The sequence below is a fragment of the Pteropus medius genome, unplaced genomic scaffold (genome assembly GCF_902729225.1).
Source record: "Pteropus medius unplaced genomic scaffold, Ma_sr-lr_union100, whole genome shotgun sequence".
In the NCBI taxonomy this organism is placed as follows: domain Eukaryota; kingdom Metazoa; phylum Chordata; class Mammalia; order Chiroptera; family Pteropodidae; genus Pteropus; species Pteropus medius.
Genome location: NW_024340849.1, coordinates 3,778,728 through 3,799,987, shown reverse-complemented (window position 1 = coordinate 3,799,987; position 21,260 = coordinate 3,778,728). Strand labels below are relative to the sequence as shown.

Below are 21,260 nucleotides of genomic sequence, written 5' to 3'. Positions count from 1 at the left end.
GGAAAGCAAGGGCAGCAATAAATTCTCCAAACACCTTCTCTCCAAAAAAAAAAAAAAAAAAAGATATTCAAAAAACACATCCCTGCCCACCCACGTATGCAAAGCTGGGCAAATGCCACAGAGATGCTGTGGCCCCCAGGTATTCAGTACCTGGCTCTTCATGGAAGAGAAGCTTGGCAACGATGGAAGGACTGTGATCTGGGCACAAAGAACCAGAGAATGGTTATATGGAGGAGAGTCTTTGACCGACTTTAGAAGATCGCGCTGGCTGCTTCGTGAAAAATACTTGTTGGGAACGAGGGCTTGACTTTATTACACAACTTTATGGCTGTAGCATTTTGATCTACAGTAATAATGTTTCCTCTCCCCAAACTCCTGACAGATTCGATACGTACTTTGAACGTAGGTAGCGTGTTTCGGTTTGTTTTAATCACAGTCAATCTGTCTCTCAGAATTCATGACATTTAGTGGGCACTGGCGGAATATCTGTTTATAAGAACCAAGGCTCTCAAATCGCGTCATGGGAGTTGGCAGAAGGTAACTTTATTTCAAATGATATTTTCACAGCATTCTACTATTAATAAGTTTTTCTTCTCGTAAACTTTCGGTGAGCCTCGGAATCACGATCTGAAATTGACTTTATTGTTATCTGTCTCTGCGGACTCGGTGCAGGTGAATTAGGTGGCCCCTCTGGACGATAGAAAGTGTTCTGGGAAGCAGTCGCTAACCGCGGAGGGCATCGTCACACGACAAGGCGTCCCCAATACTTATTTCCTTTCTCGAGGTCAGAAAAGCCACTTAAATTATCATAAAGGAGATATCAGATTAAATATAAAATTAAGATCCTCTCGTTGGAACAGGAGAACAAGAGGAGTTGTCACCGTCCTTGTGGAAGTTCTAATCAAGTGAGCCATCTCCAGCTGCGGGCTCGATGGCCAGCCACGACGGGCGTAGGAAGAGGTCGGGAAGGGGGTTTGTCTTTCAGTCGAGGCTTCTCTTTTCATATTCCTTAATTTTCAACCTTTCGGCATGTGTATAGTGAGATTTTAGTTTCAGGCGTGTTTCTTATGAGTACTGTGTGGCTGGGTTTTTTTTCCCTTGGTCTAATCCACTTGTCACAGTTCTTTAATTGGTGCATTTCTCTTTACGTTTCTGTTGATTAGTAACACATCTGGGTTTACTTTTACCATCATATTTTGGATTTGCTCAGTGCTCCTCTTTCTCCACATTTCCTGTTTCTGTTTTTCCTGCCTTCCATCTGATCTGTAAGATCTCTCTCTTCCCTTTTACTTCTCTGATGACTTAGAAACTATAGATGGTATTTCTATGTATTTAGTGATTCTCAAGTTTGTAAGTTACTGATTTAATGGCAACCTTCCACTATTTATAAAGGCTCAGCAGTGGGTCTGCAGGATTTTAAATATATTCTTGATAATTATTTTTCACGTTTAATATATTTAGTGTCAAATATTATTTGAAAATGACTGAGAATTTCTGTTTCTTGTCATATGAACGGCCAGTTCTGAGAAGCACCATAAACACACACACACACACACACACACTTTCCTCTTAAGGGTCACACTCACGGAGGCCCTGTAGCTGTCACTAGTCACAGGATGACCCTCGGGCTCAAACAGTCCCATAGCCACAAGCTGAGCCCCTGCCGTGCTGGTGGCGCCTGGAGTGGCCTGGAGTGACCTGGAGTGACCTGGAGTGACCTGGAGTGACCTGCAGCAGCTGGGACAGAAACACCTGGAGTCTCGGGCAAGAAGAAAGGCCCAGAGGAGGAGGGAAGTTTGGGAGCAAAGGCGCAAGACACTGGCCTGAACGTTTGGCATGTGGGAATGGGTTTCTCACGTGCGTGCTCCCAGAGCACTGCTTCCACGAACTCAGGGAAGAGCACACGGGGAAGGGGGCCTGGGGGTCTCTCCTGCACCCACACTTTGGAGGGGTGTTGGGAGGTATCAGTCAGGCGTCATCCTGTGCTACTGGCAGAAACAAAGCAGGACAAGTCATCTTGGGAGGAAAATTTGCCACATGACTCGACAAATGGCAACAGATTACAAGATGAAAAAAGGGCCGGCAAAGTAGGACTAAGCTCGTGGCAAGTTCTGAAAATCTCCCTCTCTTTATTATTGTTGTTGTTATTATTATTATCATCATCATCAACATTCTTGCAATAGAAATAAAGTTTGTACTTGGAATTCGAAGACATAAAAGAGCTGACAAAAAGGAGAAAGGGCATCTATCTCGACACGACAGCCAGCAGCAACAGCGCACAGTAGGTCTTAGAGTTCGAATCATCGACTAGAGTATAACCGTCCTATAGATACACATAGATACGCATGCGATGCTTCGAAGAAAGGCATTTGCAAAAATAAATACACAATAAGAAATTATGAAAAGCAAAGAAATTGAAAACGGGATTTCCATATATAAGTTTGTCAAAGAACAGGATTGAAAATTGGCAATATTTAAAAAAATAATATAGTTACAAAACTTTCAGGACTGATGAAAATATGAAAGCACTGATCTAGAAAGTACACAAACCTCTACGATCGATTGATCAATCAACTAATCAATCAGATAAATGGAAATCCATCTCTAGATGCACGGCATTAGAATCCCTAAACACAGAAGATGAAGATAAAATATTGACGGGGCAGCAAGAAAGGCCACGTCAATGAAAGGAAATGACAGAATGATTGCAGACAGTCCATGGCAAAAACGCTAGCCGACAGACATTCAAATAATATCTACTAAGACCTGTCAACCGAGAACTGTCAGTCAGCAAAAGGAACTTTCCAGGATGGAAGGGAAGTGAAAACATGTAGAGAGTCAGTAAACATTGAGGGATTTTCATCTCCAAAGAACCTGTTCTCAAGGAAAATTTGAGGATGCAGTTCCGAGAGAAAAATGAACTGTCTCAAATGCAAGAAAGACAAGTAAACAGATGAAACAGTAACAAGAAATGCTCTACATTTCCCATCAAAATACAACTTAAATTAGAAGCTCACAGAAACATATACATTTCATTGAGAAGTTGAAAACCACAATTATTGCAAAAAAAAAAAAAAGCATGAGTCAAAGAAGAATCTCGAAAAGATTTAGAAGTGAATGGTAGTGAAAGGCACGAAATAAAACCTAAACAGGATGAGAATCACCCCCTCTGCACCACGTTCATGAAGCACGCCGCCCAACTTACCAAAAATGGTTAAGCATCCTTGTGGACCTGATCAACGGACCACCTAACCCCACGCGTGGTTTTCTTTAAGGGAATGTGAGAAGCCGATTGTTTTTTATGGAATAAAGGGTCGAAAATATCCAAGTCACTCCCGCCAGTTATTAAATCTTATTATGAAAGCAATTATTATTATTATCATCATCATCATCACCATCATCATCATCACTGTTGTGTTTTCCAGTCCTACCACATCGCCGATGTGCCCGGCAGAATTCACACTCATAAAGTTTAAAGTTATATTTTAACATCCAGCTTCTACTTTGGCCGTTAAAATAGATCTCTGTGTGGTTTACTCTAGCCTGTGTTTAGTTATTGGAACACGAGCAAATAGTTACCTCCTTTGCCCAAAAGTAGACTGAAAAATTAATGGGATAAGGACAGAGTAGGGTCCTCAGCAGCTCCCCCATGGAGGCACCGCGCGCACGGGTGTGCTCGGTCAAGGTCCCATCTCGTCACTGTGGCTCTGCAAGCGACGTGGCCCCTGTGGGGAGCAGCGGTGCCTTATCCTAGTTGGAGACTAAACCGTATTAAACAGGTGGGTTAAGACACTTCTGAATATAGCCGGAGGGTATCCATGCGGGAGAAAACTAATCCTCCCACCGAGAAAAGAGAGACTTCTGGTTGTACAAGCAGAAGAAGGGTGATTTGGGAGAGACCATAATGCGTGTCTCGGAGGATGCCTCAGGCCAGTGCCCAGATCCACAAATGCGGCTGGAATCGGAGACAAAGCCCTGAAAGGTCGCAGGCTGTCCCATCCCGTTGTGCGGTGGATGTTAAGTCACCCACAGGACGGGCCAGGGGCAGCCGGGCTGCGGGAGGGGAAACGGGGCTGCTGGAGCTGGCGCGCGGCCACACGCGCGACATCCTGGACCACGTTCAAAGCCCGGACGCGAGGGTGGCAGCCAGCTGTGAACTTCAGCACCGCAGCAAACACACACGTGTCTTCAGAAGACCGTTGTCCCGTCACTGTTATTGGGCGCTGGAAGGGACCGGACATCTAAACGAGGATCCCCAGCAAGGAGAAGGACAACGACACGGATGGCGAGGGCCTCAGGGGCCGGGAGCGGGCTGGCATTTCTCAGCGAGCAGAGAGAGCAGAGGAGGAGGCTGCCAGGCATCTTCAGAAGCAGACGGCGTTTGGGTGTAGGATGGGTGGGGAGGAGGTGGCTTTCGCCAGGCAGAACCGAGGCATAAGGAATCTGTCCTAAGCCTACTGCCGCGTGGAGCCAAGTCTTAAATAAAGAAGCGACTGAAAAAATCAACTTTAAAAATCGTCCCTTGACGGCGCATCGCCCCACAGATCCTTCGCCCTCGCATCATCTCACTATTCCGTCTGCCGCCGAGTTCCTGAGGGTTATTCTGCACTTTCAGGCCCCCGGTCGCTCGGCTGTATTCGCCACTTCGTTCTCTGCAGTCTGCATTCTGCCTTTGCCGCGGGAGGAGAACTGCACTGAATAAGGCGATCATTTTCTTCTTCTAATTGCAAACATCTGATGGATCATCGTATTCCAGGCGTCTCATCACGCGCTCGTCGACGTGACTAGGTCTCTCCTCCTCGGTGTCCCAGCCCCGACTCCACCGCCTGAAGCTCGCTTGGCCCCGGCGCTCACCGGCCACCCATTCGAGCGCTTATTTTAGGTGTCCTCAAAGAGCGACCTGCCTATTCCCTTGCCAGCGCACCTACTCAGATGTTTTGTCTTGATCTCTCCGGATAACTCTCTGCGGAGCGATGCCGTCCACACTCACGATCACTGCTGCCACCTCCAAGCCAATGACTAGCACATCTGACTCCGGCGCCCAGAGCACGCTCGCAACTTAACATTCTGTCCACCAAGTGCAGCGACGGCAGTGAACTAAAAATGATCTATTTCTGCATAGAGTTACACGCTGATGTGTCACCTAAAAAGACACGGGGTTATTTCACTTCTATGTTTCCAAGGTGCCTCAGTCCAGAGATGTACCAAGGTAACTCACTGTCTTTTTTCTTTGCATGTAATCAGAGAGCGTACGTTAAAAATTTTGACATCTGCATAATTCTTGAAGCTCTGTCTTCCTGTTTATCTTCGGTGCTACGACTGGCACCATGATTAATTCATCTGGACAACCTCCTGATTCATAAGTAATTCCACCCTCTTCCAGTTTACTACGTTGTGATCCAGTGCTGTTTCTATGTTTCAGCTATGATCATATCCATACGTAAAATCTTTTCATGGTTTCCATTGTTTCAAGACTAAACTGAAATACGTTAGCATAGCAAATGCTGGCTTCCATCTTGGATAACTTTTCCAAACACATCACTTTTTATGTCTTTGTGTAGCACGGCCTTTATTTCAATCAAGCCAAATACGTGCAATTGTTTTGGCCGAAAAGCGGTAGCAACACTTTCGTCCCCGGCCACCCTGGTCCTGGAGCCTGGCAGGCCCTTCTGTACCTCCCTGCCAGCTTGCGCTTCTACGAGCTTCGCGATCAGATTTGGTTTTACCTCTTGAGAGTGTTTCTCTATCACCTAGCTCATCCGAGTTCAGGTCCCCTTAACTTCCTTAAAGCCGTATGTTACCTTTGTCATAACATGTCACACTGAAGTGTGCCGCAGACCCCCACCTCTCCAGGTAGGAGATGTTGAGCAGGGTCTGTTCTATTTATTTGTCATCTTCAGTGCCAATCACACAAATAAACGAATAACCGGTAGACGAACTCGCTGCTACCTTGTAAATTCCTGCTGGCTCTATAACATGCTTATTCTTAGATTTCGATGCACTGAAAAATATTTTGTCATGTTTTAGAAAATTAAATTAAAACGTAGTCCCTAAAGTGTATCGTAAATATTATTTCACAATATCCTAGGAATTTCAATGCGACTCGAAATGTTTTTAGGAAAAACATGATTGTTCACAATAGTTAATGAGTCTCAGGTCTGAAATTAGAGCGATTTGCGTCACGGTCACAAAGATCAAATTTCTTTTCAGGGCCCCATAAAAACTTCAGATTTTATTTACTTGCATTTATTCTTATAAAAGAGCCACTTCTAAATTATACTGCAAAAGAATTGAGAAATGGCCTAGCAGCCTTCTTCAGGCTTTATTAACCCAGACTCTGCAATAAGCAGATCTGATCACCGTCTCTTGAGCTTCCAGGTAACATCCGGCAGTTGGTGCTTGTAAGGTTTTTTTACACATCTTCTGCCTTCTTAGCATCATCCAAAGGGTTGATATGTGACTAGACTAGTTTACTATATGTTGCTGGCCACTCCCACTTACACGGGCTGTTAGTAATGCATAGGCTAAAGAAGGTTTATTATAATTCAGTTTTCTATTTAAAACTTTATGGCTTTGGTGTTCACAAACATATTTTTACTTATAGAGTAGTGTAAGAAAAAGCTGTTCTTAATACGGCTGTATTTTACTAGCAAGTGATACTATTTAATTCCACTTTTTATGTGAAATGTATATTGCTGGTAATGTGAAACTTAAAATGAGCAAACGTTAGAAATGCCCTTGGGATAGTTCGATGAAATGACTGTGACTAATTTAAAGATTTAAAAAACATTGACTCTGTTTTATTTTCTCTGATCACCAGCCTATAAGCGATATGTATATGTTGATTCCAAAAGACCCACAATAGACAGTAAGATACAGCCTCAGGTTGAGGGAGGTGAAATCTGCCTGGAGATATTTAACAGACTGACAGGAAACTGTACAGAATAAAATACAATGTTCATACCGACTGCAGATCTGGGGGTATAGCCTAGAAGGTGGATGCTGTGGGAATTTAAAGCGAAGTCCTAAGGCAGGAAGATTTGAGGAAGAATAATTTTATGGTTGAAGTAGAGCATTTTCTCTCAACAAGGTAAAATGCAGGAAGTGCTAAATGATAAATAGTGAGGAATCTGACAAAAATATGGCCAAGGCTGGTAAAGAGCTTTTCAGAGAAAACAAAAAGTTACGATTTTATTACTTCGCTCTCCTCGTTTTGTCTCTTTAATGGCTGTGGTTGATGCCAAGTAAATTTTAACAGATAAAATCAAAAAAGAAAAAATAAGACAAAATAATCATTTAATTGAATAATCAGTTCAGTCCAATGGGGAATCTGCGGTTGCATTTAAGTCATGACTAAAAGTGCCCACTTAGAAATAATTTTTTCTGCCCTGGAGACAGATCTCGCCATGCTTCTTACTCAAATGTTCACTAAAGTTTCAAGTATTTACACCGAATCTAGAGAAGAATAAGGATTGCAATAAATAACGTGCCCAAACCTTCCGTGCCTTCTACGTACATGGTCACAGTAACCCAAAGAGCTGGACTCTGCTGTTCCCACTTTTTTGGTGAGAGACCCAAAAGCTGCCAAAGGCCATGGCGGCAAAGTGATTGTAACCAAACTCTCTGAGGTCAGACACCTCCCTCTGAACCACGGGTACGCTTGGCTGTGGCAAAATCTTTAAAACACCAGCTAAAAAGATCTGAATATGTATAACTTTATGCCTGATCTTTAGAATTTAATCCTAACCATTTCTACATAAATACAATCTCTGCGAGACAATAAAACACAGAAAAAAAATTGCGCACAAGTTACCAATTCCATTTCTCTCTCTCTCTCTCTCTCTCTCTCTCTCTCTCTCTCTCTCTCGTGACAGCACTTAGAGGAGAGGAAAAGGTTCTTGTCTAGATTATCGCCAGATCCCCAGTGCCCAGTACCATAGACCCTCAGAGCAAGTGTACAATATTTACTTAATTCACAAATGCATAAATGAATGAATGAGTCGAGAAAGACATTCTAGGCAGGAGAAACATGGGCAAAAGCACAGAGGACTGTAATCGCAGACGGATTTCACGAACGAAAGACTTTCGTCAACAGGAGCGTGGTGGGAGAGGGCCGAATATACAGACAGGGATCAGACCGTGAAGGCCGCGGTGAGCAATGGTCCACTGAGCGACGGAATGGTTCTTCTTGGGGAATGGATACAATGCGATTTCTGTTCCATCTAATTGGCAGGAATGGGTCAGATGAATGGGAAAGTGTATCTGAGTGAAAGGAGACGGGTGACTACACTTGGCTGGGATGGAGAAGGAAGAAAGCACAGGAGATTCCCAAGCACCTGGTGACGAAGACGCCATGAGCAGGAAGGGGAAAATCGAATGTGCTTCGCACAATTTGAACTTGAATTTCTGGGTGAACCGCAGTGCTGCTGATCAATAACAAATAAAACACAGGAAAAGACTCAGGCGTGGGGGCATTTTCAGGGCGTGGGGATGTAGAGCCAGCGAGGTCCAGCTTGGACGCCATAAACGCTGTGTTGAGGGGACCTTTGTGAGATGCCTAGTAAGCAGCTCTGGCACAGAGCTGGCTCTCCAGAGAAAGTACGGTAGATGGATGGGAGGATCCCACGTGGTCTGAGGTTAAGGCTAAACGCTCATCGTTGCAATAGTTAGCAAAGTAAAACCTGCGTCAAAGTTTGTTCATCTTTACTGTGAAGATACCTGTGACTAAATCTATCATTTTAAGAACTGCACAGGTGCTGAGAGCAAGCGCCTAGGGTCAGACTGCACGGGATTTTAATTTTCCTGCTGTAATTTGCAAACTGGGTGACCTTAGGTGAGTTGTTTTAACTGTTCTAGGTTTCTATTTTCTTCTTTCTAACACAGCCACACAGTTTTACACCTAAATCACTAGGCTTCTCTCGATGGGGTTGAAATGCAACCATCTCTCTTTACTGCCAACTACAGCCTTTGACTTGCGTAGAATTCCTTTCCCATTCTGGAATGGGACCTTGGGAGAATCCGACAGCTCTTCAGTTTTTATGGAACTTCTCGGTATGACCGTTACGACTCGCTTTTAGACATGTCAGCTGTTTGAAATGGAATTGCTGCATATCACCAAAACATTCCCCCCTCCCCCAATTCCATCCCTCGAAAAGCACCTCTGTGGAAGCCCTGGAGCAGGCAAGGAGACACGTGTCATTCTTTTTTCTCCCTTTTTCATCTTTGCGACCAGCTGTTGGAAGAACAGGTTAAAGAGAAAGCAGCAAACGTTTGCTCGTTTAGCTGGCGACACCTCCAGTTGACTGTTCACGAATCATCGTGAGTGGCGGGCGTTTAAACAGTGGTCCCCACACGAAGGGCGCAGTGACGTCAGCAGTTTGGATTCTTCTCCCCTGAGCCATCTTCTTTGACTGATGGCTTCAGACAATTCTCGTGACTCCAAGAGGTTTGATCTCCTTGACAGTCCACCTGGCTGGGCAGTGACCACTTGGCCCACAGGAAACTCGCTCATTCTTGCTGCACCAAGATGCAGGACTGCAGGCTTGACCTCCTTCTGTCCCAGATGCTTCTACCACCATCAGAGGCTGCTCCACCGGACTCCGGCCCATGACATTCTTCAAGTAAGGACCAGGCACCACGTCTTTGGCTTACGTATGCTTCCCAACTCCGGGGCACACATGTCCCCAGATCTCTCTTGCCACAATATTCCAGTGCATCTTGGTGGGAGCCATGCCTACTGTCACTTCTAACAGAAACCCACATACTTCAAAGACTAGTTTTCTTAGAGAATCCCTAACCGGGGTAAAAATTCTCCTATTCTAAGACTTTGTGAATTTTCAATTTTGTATTTAATAAAGGTCTTTGAGAAGCTCAGGGTGAAATTTGAAGTACGAGCTTGGTTACTTAAATTCCCCATGGATATATTTAACTGCTGTCTTTTGAATTTAGGATTATTTTTACCTATTTTTCTCAACTGTAACATCTGGACTAAAATTTCAGTCAATAGGAAAAATTACATCCTTTATAGTCATAGTAATAATGCTTAAGTTTTTAGGGTTGTTGTCGGGGGGAGAGGCAATAATGTATAAAGAACCCTCGATTTTGCTTACCGTTATTGATTTTCTACTGTTCCATACAACGTGGACACCACATGACCTTTAACGAATTAAATTCCCGTTATTATAAAGTCAAAAGAAAGTAAATAAAAGAGACGATCGATATTTTGTTATTGTAGAGCTATTTTAAGAACTGATTATCAAGGGGAAGTTTTGTTGAATGCACGGAGTGAAGATTCTGAATCTATTGTCTCCCAATTTGAATAAAAAGAAACAGTGGAGAATTCACAATTAGACAGCATGGGCGTGGTCATCCGCCCCCGCCGCCGGTTATTAGTCATAGTGATGTGCACAAGGCACTTTACCATAACTGAACATTTCTGTGCCCGAAAATTCTTAAGTTCAAAACCTGACCCCTGAGATGACGGATTAGGAGGCGGGCCTTGGGATGCAATGGGGTTACGAGGGTGGAGCCCTCAGGAAGGAGTTAGTGACCTTACAAAAAAGGCCCAGAGAGCTGACTCCTGTCTCCGACACGTGCCCCGGGGAGACCCTCGCCACGCGGGATCTGCCAGCTACTGGATTGATCTTGGACCACTCCTCCAGAGCCGTGACAGACTAATTTCTGTTGTTTATAAACCAGTCTATGGCATTTCGTTATAGGGGCCGGAACAGACTGACAGGCCCCAAAGTTCAACTTACTTTCATATAAAACAGGGGAACGCGGCAATCCATACAATCTTGTTTCGAGAAATCGAATGATCAGTTTTCACGGATCTGTATGTTTTCATGGACTAGTGAGCGGTTCCACTGAGTGAGATTGTTCGCGTGACAACAGCCTTAGACGACGAGTTCTATGCAGTGCTCTTGTAAATGAGCAAACGGAGGCCTAACCGGGCGAAGGACTCGCCCAAGGTCACATGAAGGACACGTCGGGCTATGATGTCGTATAAGTGCCCTGAAGGTGAGATAACCTCTCATTTCAGAACATGTTAAATGCCTTTAAAATGCCAACTTTTATTTCTCGTCACAAAAAAAGACAGATTCTCCCTGGGTGTTGAGTGTAGCTAAAAAGTATCATCTACATTCAAGAAATAGAAAAGGGGGAAAGGCTAGTTTTTTCTGAGGCTCCAATGTTCGCGCATAGTTAAGAAAGGTTGTTAAGCTGGTTTTGTTTCTAATGCAGCCCTGACCTGGTGTACCTACCCTGACTGTCTGTCTGCATCCTACTCTGCCCTCGAGGACAGGGACACGCTCTGTGGCCATCACTTCCTGTGCCTAACACATAGCAGGTGCTGATGAGCACCGGCTAATGAAAGCATGGACTCTATGAGTAAAGGATTTTGCAATGTCCTCATAGTCAGAAGTTGTTCCTATCGCTCTTTGGCTTATCCCCCTGCCTAGAATTATAACCTCCATGTTTCATTCCTTAGAGGCCAGCAGGTTTTTCCATCCAGTTAAGTTATCACTGAAAATGCAGATGGCCCCAGCTGGAGGAAGGACCATTCCCCACCAGGTGAAACCCCTTCTCAGGAGAGACTGTCCCATGGGGGCCATTCTCCAGCCAAGACACTAGTCCAGAATAAACATCTGCATGGGGGAGTCGCCAGACAGGCTTCTAAGGTGAGCACGGAAGATGGAGGAGGGAATGGAAGCAGGGTAGACGGAGGTGGGAAGTGTAAAAGCAGAGGATATTAATATGCTGAACACAGTTCCTGCCTCCGCGTCTGCCTAGACCAGTCCCTGGAAGCCAGACTATCTCGTAAGTGTTCATTCTCGATCTAACAACATCCAATGGCTACGCACAGGCAGTTACTCGATCTAAACTTGGAAGCCGTCTTCCATGTCATCAGCGTGTTAGTTAAAGGCAAACGCACACCTCAACAAACAAAGCTTTGGGTGCCAGTCAAGCATTTCATATTTCAAGGATCAGTCTTCCAATGATACGAGCAATGGGGGAATGATTATTGAGAGCGATCTATAAAGATCTCAGAAAATCTCTGAGTGGCCTAGAGAACACGAATGTGCATTATATAACCCAGTAAAAAGTGTGAGTTTGCTCCAACAGCAAACTCAGAGATAAAGGAAAAAAAGAGCTTCTTAAATATCACGCTCTGGCATTAAGCCCATGAGACAGAGAGAAGACAGGCACTACCTGAAGTTCAAAGGAAGATAATCTTCCCGGTGAGGTCAGTGTTTGTTGTACGGATTCAAGCGAGAGTGACTGACACTGTGCGTGGTCACGAAAGGGCAGCGGTGAAGACCTCAGCGGACAGGACAGGACAGATGGATGGTGACCACCAACGCGGGTGCAGAGAAATCGGTGAGCCTCTTTTGTAGGTGCCACTAACCCATACAGTCCCAGGCACTGTACGAAGTGTTCCCCGAAGGATGGAGCCCCTTCCTCGCGCTTATCGTGAATGTGGCGGCGTGAATGTGGGGAACCACCGTCGTTTGGCATGTGACGGTTGGCCGGCTTTCGTTCTGGCGACAGCTCTTCTTCTAGCCGCTCGTCAGGGGATGGAGGGGAGGGGTCTGGGAGGTGCGAGCTGGAGCCAGGCTAGTAGAAAGGTTGAGAGGGGTCTGTCTGGGGTCAGGGAGAGGAAGAGACTATTTGAAGGGAAAACAAATAATTAAATAAAATAAGTTGGAAATGTCTTCTTGATATTCGGAATAATTACCTGACCCAGCTCCTCGAGACACGTTTAGGAAATGAGTACTTAGATCGATGACTTCGCTGTTAGACCTGTGTTTTTGGTGTCGTGGCAGGAAGTGGTTCCTGAGATCAGCCTATAAACAGGCCCAAAGTGGGAGAAGACACTGCAAAGGAGCCTAAGGAACAGATTACACGAATATCGTCCTCCTTAATCCTTACGAAATCGGACTGTTAATACGAGCACTTGGCAGACCAGAAACCTAGAGCTCAGAAAGGCTGATTGCTTCCTTTTAATTAGTCGCTGGACGGTTTCCTAACGGTGCAGTGATTACTTCCGAAATCTGTGTTCTTTTAGCCCATATATTTGCAGGCTTCCCAAACCTACAGTCTTAGCTTCAGCTGGCTGGCTCCATAGCTGTGTTTTCTTCACTGTGTCACGTGGCACTCTCAATTGTCACCACCAACTCGAACGAGCGGTTGTACCAGTTTGACATTCATGGTCAAGAAAATGTGGTTAAGAGAAAAGACACTGAGCTCGCTCTGAAATGTAACGGAAAGGTAAAGCTGATCGATCTTATTTTTCTGCTGAGTAAAACAAACAAAATGTTCAGAGAAAAGGTTTGGGGGTGGGAGGGAAGATGTTTTCATTGTACTTGCAACTTCACTCTAAGTTCAAAATTGTTTCAAAATTAATTTTTTAAAAAGTCCACAGAAACATAAAGTAGTGACTTTGGGAGGAAATGTTCCAAACGAATATGGTCGAAATCTATTATTATTTCAGCATTTGAAATTGTTATTCGCCCTTTTTTTACTAGTTGACGACATATAGATTAAGTAAATTAGTCATTTTTCTATGGCGAATGTATATTATAATGTACTCAACACATGAATATTACTTTATAGCTTTAAAATTGATTCATAAGACATAAATTAAAGCAATATTATCATTATTAAAATTGAGTATAAATATTGATGATTATGATGATGATGAAAATAAAATATAATTAAGATCTTAAAAATACAGAGGAAGTTATTTTGCTTAATTATGAAATAGAGACGAACAACGTAGTATATGAAAGATACTAGAATAGAAAGAACAGATAAATTCTAGGATCCCAACAATGAAATCACAAAGGGTGAAAAAAAATCAGTTGTCTTTTTTGAAGCAAACAGATATTTACTTGTTAACAGTGGGGTATAACAGCTAAATATATACACTTCCTGAGTTCACATCTCAGCTTTGCTGGGGAGATGACCTCAGCACAGCATTTAAACAGTTTAAGTCTATTTTTTTAAATTCAAAACAAGATTGGAAATGATAAACCTCGTAAGTGGACTGTAAACGCCAAGTGAGATAATGCATGCAAGATGCTTAGAACAGTGCCTGGCATGTAATAAGAACTCAATAATTCATTGTTTTTATGAAGATGAATATTATTATTATGAGATTGTAGAAAGCAGAAAACAAATACACAGTAAGCTCAAGAATTCATTCTGCCTCTCGATTATTTTCATATTTCAGCTTATAGTAGAGGTTCTAGACCAACTGTGGGTCAAAACTTTTCATTGTTGTTCAATAAATCTATGAAATAATGAATCAGAGATTCAGAAGTCATCTCAAGGAATACCGCGTCGCATATGAAGTAATGTCAGTGTTTGACTGTATCATCAGGTAGCAAAATTCATAATGATAATATGCCAAGTCCTTGTCTCATGAGGAAACTGAAACTCTAAGAGACTAAGTAAATTGTGATTGCCAAAAATAACAGAATAAGAATGTTTCGAAGCCAGAATTTGAATTTGGACAATCTGGCATGATGGCCCATGTTTCATGAAACTATATATGTTACATACACGCACACACACACACATCCACACAATATGAAACTATAAAAAAAAAACTATGAGAAAAAAACGGGTTTATGCAGAGATGAGAAAAAAACTGCAGACCTATACAAATAACCCATAGCAATGACGGGCATATTGCCAATATCCTCTGAAAGGAACTGAGTGTCTTCCAGTGTATTTTAAAGAAAAGGCCAAAAATAAACTCTTTTCAGTTAAATGTACATTATAAGTTATGGCCTCGAATGATTAGTAATATTTTTTCTCTGATGAAGAAATATATATTATATTAAAAATAACCGGAAACCATTGAGGAAGTTTTCTAGAACAGGGGTACCTCCCAGGCATAAGAGAATACTCCATCCACAGATAATGAGAACATACCAGATCACAGCCTCAGAGCCATTTTACCTTAGGTTAACAAGAAGTTGGGCTTTACTGGGGATTAGTTTATGATCTAGTATAGAACATATCCAATTCAAGCTACACAGTGAAAAGTTCAGTATGATGACCATAAATGCCAACACCGACCTTAAATGTAGGAAACTAAATACCCTATGTATTCATATAATTCGTACCCTTCTCCTAAAAAGTACATATAGAAATGGTATCTGGATTTTTTTAATCCAGAAAATGGGGGGAACAGACCAAAACTAGAAGAAAAACAGGCTGGCAGAGTCAACAGGTGCATCATAGAGCCTGCAGATTCAGCAGCCTGGAGAAGCAGCAAGTGGAAGACACACTGCCTGGGGTCCTCAGGGAAGACCTGTGGAGCCCTGTCAGGCAGTGGAAGCGTCTGGGAAGGAGCGGGTGGCAGGCAGAGAGCAGAGCAGGAGTCCAGTAGGATAACGAATCAATGGACAGAATGGGAGTGATAGAAAAGGTAAGACAGTTATAAGCATGGTCGCACATACTTCCAATGATCATTTTCTTTTCATTTAAAACTGAGATGCAAATGTTATTCGAAGAAGATTACTAAAAAAAAAAAAAAGTAACATGCATATGCAAAAAAGCTGGGAATCATTTTCTTAGCAGTTAACCAATTACCCGTGCCGGCAGATCGCTGCAAGGCTGATTCATTTGAAGCCCACGGAAACCCTTGATTGCAGACTTCACTTATCATTGCCATGACAACCCTCATCAGTTCTTTCCTAGTTCATCAGCCACTGACCATTCTGCAAATTCTACCGAATCTGCCAAAGGAAATACACTCTCCCTTCAGACAGACTTCACCAGCAAGCATAGAGTCTGAGGCTGTTTATGGTAGCATTGATTTCTGTATCAGATTGCTCTCCAAATCACTTAGGGAAACCCCCTGGGGTTCTGAAGTGCAAATTTCTGAAGAAAAGTTTCCAGGGAATAGAACAGTCTTCTGATTTGGGTTATGAGAGATAGAGAACAGAAGTGACATGTTTATGACTATTATGTCCTCCTGATTAAACAAGTCAGGTGTAAGTCCTTGGTGGGTACATGCCTGCCAAATATGAAGAACCCTACTAGGTTATCACTGCTCTGTGATTTCTGTGGTCGTCTAGTTGAAGCGAGGTGTCTGAAAGTCGCTGGGAATGGGGAAAGCCCGGAGGATGTGCAAAGCAGAATCTCAGGCGAGTCTAGCCGACGGGGCAGGCGGGGACCACAGCCGAAGCAAAGGTATCGGGCAAATACGCCAGGGAGAGGCAGACTCTCAGCGAGTGCCAGGTTCCACAAATGGCTGTTACTGGCACAAACAAAATATTGCCATCCCATGCACATCTTCAGAAAGAACTGCGAGCTGTTATTTTGCTGGGGTTGTGGCCAAATTTATGCATGAAGATGATAGTCACATAAAATCAAGTGATATCTGTAGGTAGATGATAGATAGATAGATAGATAGATAGATAGATAGATAGATAGATAGACAGACAGACAGACAGACAGATAGATAGATGATAGGTAGATGCTAAATATATAGATGACAGAGGACAGATACATAGATAGATGAGAGATAGATGGTAGATAGATAGATAGATAGATAGATAGATAGATAGATAGATAGATAGATAGGAGATAGCTAGGTAGAGATGATAGATACAGATACAGAGCATCAATTTACACATGGGAAAGTCCAGCTAAGAGGACTGGGTATCATGCATTTGGAACAAAGGTATTTTAATTTCTGGATGTCAAGTCTAAAACACATCCGAGTTAAAATCCAGATCTGTTAGGGCTGTGTTCCTTCTCTGCAGGCCCTCAGAGAAACTCGAGGCTGCCCCCAGCCCCCTTCCACCCTCAAACACAGCAACGACCACGTGAGTCTCCCTCGTACTGCACCATTCTGACACCGGCTCTGGCACGCCCCTCTTCCTTGTGGAGCCCACCGAGATCTTCCAGAATAGCACCCCTCGCTGCAGACCAGCTGGTTAGCCATCTTAATCCCATCCACAGCCTTACTTTTCCTTTGCCGTGTGATATAACGTATTCACAGGTTCCAGGCTTTCAGAAGTAGACATTTTCATGGGCCATTATTCTTCCTCCCACAGTCCAACCTGAGGCTCTCAGAGACTCAAGTCTCTCCCACATGCAAAATAGATTCCCTCCACTCATCAGCTCAAAGTCCAAATGCCATCAGCTCAACAATCCCACATCTCAACATCTACAGCATCTAAATCAGGTACGGATGAGGCACTGGGTATAATCCATTCTGCGGCTTGAGTTCTCTCCATCTGTGAACCTCTACAACTCAAGAAACATCTTAGCTGCTCCAAAAATACAATGATTGGGCAGGCATATGATAACAGTTATAGACATTTCTGTTCAAACAAGGAGAAAATGGAAAGAAAAAAATAAACCTACCAGTCCCAAGCAAAGCAAAATCCAGCTGGAAAATTCCACTTGGCTTCCAGGCCTAGCGACAATCCTTTGTGTTTCTTAGCTCTACCTTCTGGGCTCGGGGACCCGCCCACTGGGCTTGGGGTTGCACCCTCTGAATCAGTCTGCCTTTCTCATGAAAGATAGAATATGTCTGCGGCTGAGTAGTTTCATCGGCATCTTTCCTTCCTGTAGATTTGGAGGTTGTCTGATAACTTACTTTCATTTCAACTTCTCCGTTTCCTTTTGCTTGAGATGACAGCGTTTCCGCTCATATAACATTCTCAACAACCTCAGTGTCTCCCGTGTATGTCACAGGATTCACTCTATTAGCCAAGAGTCTCCTCCACGGGTCTTTTCTAGATAATCCCATCCCTGGTTTTGGCTTCTACTAAGATCACTGAAGGGATTTATGAGACGCATTAATCATTCCCAATATCCTTTTGTGACACCCAAACTCAATCTTTTTATCTTTCTAGGGGATTAGCAAAAGGTTTTCCAGATATACCCTCAGTTTTTTTTTTGTAGAGTATGTTTGTTTCTCCAGTCCCAAGATCCCCTAAATTTTCACCGACGGTGAGTTTTTTTCTGACTAAATATAAATGGGTTCTCCTTTTCTCCATTTTCCAAATACAGTTGAACCCCTGTGCAGTTGGAAATCCAAATAGGACTTTTACCCTCCCTCAAAACTTAACTACTCATCTTTTGGTATTCATGGGAGATTGGTTCCAGGGCTCCCACAGACACCCAAATTCACAGATGCTCCAGTGCCATATACATATGGCATAGAATAAAGCACCCACTTGGCCCTCTGCATCTGCAGATTCCCAACTGCTGACAGAAAACACCAGATCAGAACAGCTGCAAGAAAAAAGAATCCAAAAAAATGAGGATATTTTAAGGGGCCTCTGGGACAACATCAAGTGCACCAACATTCACATCATGGGGGTACCAGAAGGAAAAGAGAGAGAGAGCAAGGAATTAAAAACCTATTTGAAGAAATAGTGACCAAAAAAACTTCCCTAACCCAGTGAAGGAAACAGACATACAAGCCCGGGCAGTGTGGAGAGTCCCAAACAAGATGAACCAAAGAGGCCCACACTGAAGAACATCATAATTAAAATGCCAAAGGTTAAAAACAAAGAGAGAATCTTAAAAGCAGCAAGAGAAAAGCAATTAGTTACCTATACAGGAGCTCCCATAAGACTGTCAGCTGACTTCTCAATAGAAACTTTGCAGGCCAGAAGAGATTGGCAAAAAGTATTCAAAGTGAAGAAAAGCAAGGACCTACAACCAAGATTACTCTACAGAGCAAAGCTATCATTTAGCATCAAAGGACAGATAAAGAGCTTCCAAGACAAGAAAAAGCTAAAGGAGTTCATCACCACCAAGACAGTATTACAAGAAATGTTGGAGGAACCTCTTTAAGAAGAAGAAGGCAAAAGATAAAAAATATGACTAATGAAATGGCAACAACTACACATCTATAAACAATTACTTTCGATGTAAATGGACTAAAATGTTTTAATCAAAAAAACATAGGGTGGCTGAATGGATAAGAAAACAAGACTCTAAATATGCTGCCTAGAAGAGACTCACTCCAGATTGAAAGACACACAGGACTGAAAGCAAAGGGAGGGAAAAAGACATTTCATAAAAATGCTAACGAACAAACAAACAAACAAACAAACAAACTGGGGTAACAATACTAATACCAGACAAAATAAACTTTAAAACAAAGGCTATAACAAGAGACAAAGAAGGACCCAGTAATTCCACCTCTGGGTATTTATCCGAAGAAACCCGAAACACTAATTTGAAGGGACACGTGAATCCACAATGTGTTCATTGCAGCATTATTTACAATAGCCAAGATATGGATGCAACCTGGTTGTTCATCAATGGATGGATGGACAGAGAAGAGATGGTACATATATACAGTGGAATATTTCTTAGCTATAAAAAGGAATGAAACCTTGCCATCTGCAACCTCATGGATAGCCCTAGTAGAACACATAAGACAAAGACAAAGGTCTTGTGAGTTCATTTACATGTGGAATCTAAAGAACAAAATAAACAAACAAAACAAAAACAACCTCATAGATACAGAGAACATTTCGATGGTTGCCAGATGGGAAGGGGGTTGGGGGACTGGGTGAAAAGGCAAAGGGATTGAGAAGTGTCAATTGGTAGTTACGAAATCATCACGGGGATGTACAGTACAGCGTAAGGAATATAGTCGATAATACTGTAATAACTGTATATGTTGTCGGATGGGAACTAGATTTACTGGGGAGATCACTTTGTAAGTTACCTAAATGTCTAATCGCCATGATGAGCACCTGAAACTAATAAAATGTTATATGCCAACTATGTTTAAAAAATAAAAATTATTAAAAAAAGAAAAAGCTAGATAATATCTTCACAGGGAAAATATGTAGGATGTTTATAATTTGAAAAGCATACTTCTTGCTTAGACGTTGGATGTTAGATGTCAGAATTTTCTAGATGATTTTACCAAGCAGCCTGGTAACTAAAGACATCCTGGACAAACCTGAGAACGCAGAATGGAGGGAGACAGAGCATATGCAATTTCTCTTTTGTTTCTTGAATATTCCTCTTGCTCAAGTGATACGGTTTCTCTTGAGGACAAGTGAAGTGAAGGGCGGATGCTGGTCCTTTGATGCTGGGACTACTGTGACATCGGGTGCACAGGTGAAGTTAGGATTGCGGCGTGGCCTGGGGGTGTCCATTCGACACCTTCTTGCGAATTAGCAAACAGTACCCAGTTCCAGACATAGAGAGATGGAGGTGGCTCTGCTCCAGGGCATCTGAGCGGAAATGGGGCCCGCCCTTCTGAGCCCCTCAACTGAGTGTCCTTACCGTGCACAGCTGTACACAGCAGCCCTGGAGGGAGGGGTGGGGTTGGTGACCCCAGGCGCCTAGTCTCATGAGAAAAAGTCAGAGAGAGGTGCAATGAAGGAAGAAAACCTGCGGGGGACCTGGGAGAAAGGAAGTCTAGTTTTCCCTCGAGTATTTAGCAGGTGAGCTACAGGTGTCAAGTCATGAGACCATTACACACAACTGACCACGTCGGTAATGGCAGATAATTGAAGAGCGCAGGAAATGAACCTTACGCTTCAGGCTCACGACAGAGGTGGAGGTGGAGAGGGAGAGAAACCACTGCCTCTTTGGTCACTGTGACCTGAGAGACATTTCAGACGACATGAAAGAGGCGAATGTTTTAATTCATACACCAGTTAACGGTGAAATGTGGGTGATATAGTATTATGCCTTAATTAAATTTCTTAATATAACTGTACTAAAAGTACTTGCAATGCGCAATGTAATTAGAGTCGTGATCTCTACCCTTTACAGAAGGTGCATCAGCCGGCGGTTATGTAACCGAAGTCTGAGGTGTCGCTTCGCGTCTACGCGCCTCAGAAAACCTGGGCAAGGTACCTTCTCCAGACCTTCGGAATCTTTATCTTTAAAATGAAACGGGTGAAGGAGATGAACTCCAAGGACTTTCAGATCTGAAGAAAAGACACATCTATAATGGAAATACCCCCGAGACTCTAAGTGGTCTCGTCCCAGCTACACCGCATTCAAAACCATGCAGTCCAGCAAGTAACCACTAAATCGATATAAACGCGCCTGAATACTCTTCTCCAGCTCCCAGGACACAAGACGAGGAAGGCGTTCTCTCTGCACAGGAAACTTCTTAAAAATCTCCCCTTCTCCTCTGCTACTGCGTTCAATATTCTCTGCACAGATGGGAGCTAATCCTGGAATTTTCTCTCCCACTCTCAAGTTCCCTCCTGAACACCCACCCAGGCCCAGCAGCATTTCATTCC

The 21,260-nt window shown here is 43.3% G+C and overlaps 1 protein-coding gene across 1 annotated transcript in view; it reads right to left on the bottom strand.

The window, feature by feature from the left end:
* The window catches only part of NETO1 (neuropilin and tolloid like 1), a 76,917-nt gene that overhangs the window by 42,835 nt on the left and 12,822 nt on the right, over nt 1-21,260 (bottom strand). The gene's annotated exons all lie outside the window — the stretch shown is intronic.